This window comes from Lupinus angustifolius, chromosome LG01 (genome assembly GCF_001865875.1).
Source record: "Lupinus angustifolius cultivar Tanjil chromosome LG01, LupAngTanjil_v1.0, whole genome shotgun sequence".
In the NCBI taxonomy this organism is placed as follows: domain Eukaryota; kingdom Viridiplantae; phylum Streptophyta; class Magnoliopsida; order Fabales; family Fabaceae; genus Lupinus; species Lupinus angustifolius.
Window position 1 is genome coordinate 28,870,375 of NC_032009.1, and position 3,245 is coordinate 28,873,619.

Sequence of the window (3,245 nt, forward strand, 5' to 3'; positions counted from 1 at the left end):
CTCAATAATATTAGACTTTAGAGTAACCATAACTGAAATTCCTTAATAACCATAACCCTGCACTCAAACTTAATTACCCTCTACTCCATTTTCCTTAAAAAAATCAAATCCAACTCATAAAATAGAATAATACTGGAAATATAGGCTGACTATTTGAAAAGCTCATTATATTCAAACTAGGAAAATCAAACAAATAAAATACTGAATATAATAATGGTACTTGCACATACATGTGTAAATAAGCTAGCCAATCATTCAGGTACCCTTCCTTCTTTCATTATGATGTAGGAGTTAAATGTTGATTCCAAATTTTTGCATCTCTCGCCAATCGTTACAAGATGAAGATACAACAACAAATGATAAAGAGTGGCTCAAATCAGAAACTCAAAGTCTAGTATTCCTATATGTATTTATAGGAACAACTCTCGTACCCATGGTTAGCATTCTCCCATAGTGATCTGGTCCCAACACTCTACCAACTGAATCATGAGGAGAAACTTCAGATTCATCAATGTTGGTTTGAGTTAAAGCCTGTTGAATTTGTTCCTAAATGTATACAAAAATGTTATCAATTGTAAAAATTTGAAGATTAAAATCCAATTTAGGCAAACAAGATTACTTAATTAGATTGAACCTACCGTTATAATCCTTGCCGCTTCATTTACAAATGTCACATCCTTCCTTTTATGAGTGGCAACCTAAAAGTTTCCATGACTTGGTGGCTTCCCATTCACCCTCTAAAATATAGAAAAGTTAATTCAAAATTGAGGTTTTATAAGTAAATAAAAATTAATAAGTGAAACATATAAATAAATAAAAAGTAACATGATAGTGTCACTACCATCTCATGCCTTCTTCTTGAATTAGGCTTAGAACCACCAGTATGCGAAATTACTTGTTCTTTCCAATTTCTTTATTTTTCCTACAAAGTTCCTATGAAAAAAAAAACAATTACACATTCATACAATAATAAAATAAATAGCTATATCAAAATTCAAATAACCAAAGTAATGTCAATCTATATACCATAGTCGATGGTCTCAGACAATAGTAAACAAAACTAGTCATTGATCTTTGTCTATGTCATTTGAAACATTTCTTATGATTTCATCTCTAGTCTTGGCTGGATCATAAATTTAATCCCATAATCTTTGCCTACTGGCACACCATTTTCTCCCAAGACTAAGTTTGCAATACGTCTTGAAATTTGTTCATCAGTCCTAAAACATAAGCGAGGCTTCCAAAAAGTGACACGAATTAGTCAATATCAATTTTACACATAAATATAAATAATATTAGTGATAAAAATTTACACATGCATAATTGTATTACCTTTATGCTTGTATTAAAGCACTCTATAAGATAAGTAGAAGGTATACCACTACATCCACCTAAGCACTTATCATAATCTATTGGAATAAACTTGCAATCAGATTCCAATGTTCCTACAAATCCACCAAGAAGGCCTTGCGCATAACCATAGGCTGCACCTTGCTCATCATAATTCACAATGATGCGTAGCCCATTAGTTAAGTTATTCACTTCTCTAAATTTGACCTTAATCTTCTTGAAAACTCTTTTTGAGTCTATAAGAATTAAATAGAACATCAAATATGTTCATCTATACCCAAAATTAAATTAACAAAAGAGAAACACATAGAAAATAAACCCTTAGCCCATTACAAAACATGATGCGGAAATCATAAGCGTATTATTATTATAAATACCAAGTAAACATAACACTTGTACCTATTGCCTCGACAATCCAATAATGTGTAGACTCATGTCCAACATGATCTATGAATGTCTCGACTTCCTTTGGCACTTCTAGAGCTGATATATCAGGAGCTTTTAAGGAATGTACTGGTGGTGCAGTATCAAGTGTCACTTGTGAACGAGCTAGAAATGATGGTGATGGGTCTGTAGCATTTATTGTAGGTGAAGAATGAGTTGGATATTCTACTGGAGATGCAACATATTATGATTGCGGTGTTGATTTTAATTGATTCTGAAAACGCTTTACTTTTGGCATGTCTTTATATTCATGCGAAAAAAATAGAAAATGAGATAAAAACAATTAGATAATAATATGACATAATAAGTAAATTCATACAGGAAAGGAAATAACAATAGCATTAACTGCGTAAAACAATTACCTCTGAGAAAGTATGATAGTAACTATATAGTGTATCCAAGAAAGAGTAAAGTTTTCTATACTATATCATCAATTACATGGTTTGTTGCCAATCGCACATATTCATCATTTAAAGTACAAAATTGGTGAAGGTTTTGGTCTTGGTATGGCTCACTTTCATATGCATCATGTTCTTCTTCTTCTTTTCTCATTTTATATAAGTCTCTTGGCTTTAGGTGCACAACAATACTCCATCCTTCATTGACCACATCATCTACATAATTCACCATTTGTGCTTGAGATGCTTCTATGTAAGATTCATGTTCTTCACGATCACCATTATGAATTAATCTATTAAAGTTAACACAATAAAAATTCCAATTGTCCTTTTTATACCCTCTATCTCGTGTAGTATCGCCCATCTACATTTGAAAAGAATAACCCTGAACTGACCATAATAGTTAATCCCAATGATATCTTCTAACTTTCTATAATATGGTAAGTTTGCTTGCCTTATGTTCCCGTCAACACTACTTGAAATACATAATGTGTTAGAGGTTAAGAAAACACCACTATTGTGCATTCTCATTCCCGCTTCTCAAGCCAAGGTTTGAAATTTGAACCCATAGATATTATAAGGAGTGAATCTTCTTGCAATGTCTAATGGGCCTCGTGCTAGAAACATTAGATCGTTAGACATTGAATTTATTATGTCTAGATTCATAATCTAATTTAAATATATATGTAAGTTAGAATTGAAAGTTAGTATGTATGACAAATAAAAACATAACTATAAGTTGGTCATTCACCCTCCTTCAAAACCAATCAACAAATTCTCTGTTCACTCTATTCTCTATATCTATAGTTGAAGGTCTCCTTCCCCTTGAACTCCTTTTTATGAATTATCTAAATTCACTATTTAAAAACTTATGTTACAATCAATGAAATAACTATTATATTTCAAGTAGTAAATCACTTAGATTTTATCTCCTTTACTTAGTCTACAAATGGTGTGACAATTGCACAATTTAGAAGCACATATCAATGAGCTTGTGTGAAGAAGATCTTGCTCCTGACCTTGACACATTTTGATGAAGACATCAAGATCACA

At 31.8% G+C, this 3,245-nt stretch overlaps 1 pseudogene; it reads right to left on the reverse strand.

Moving 5' to 3' along the window:
* On the reverse strand, nucleotides 385–2,556 carry LOC109331847 (annotated as a pseudogene).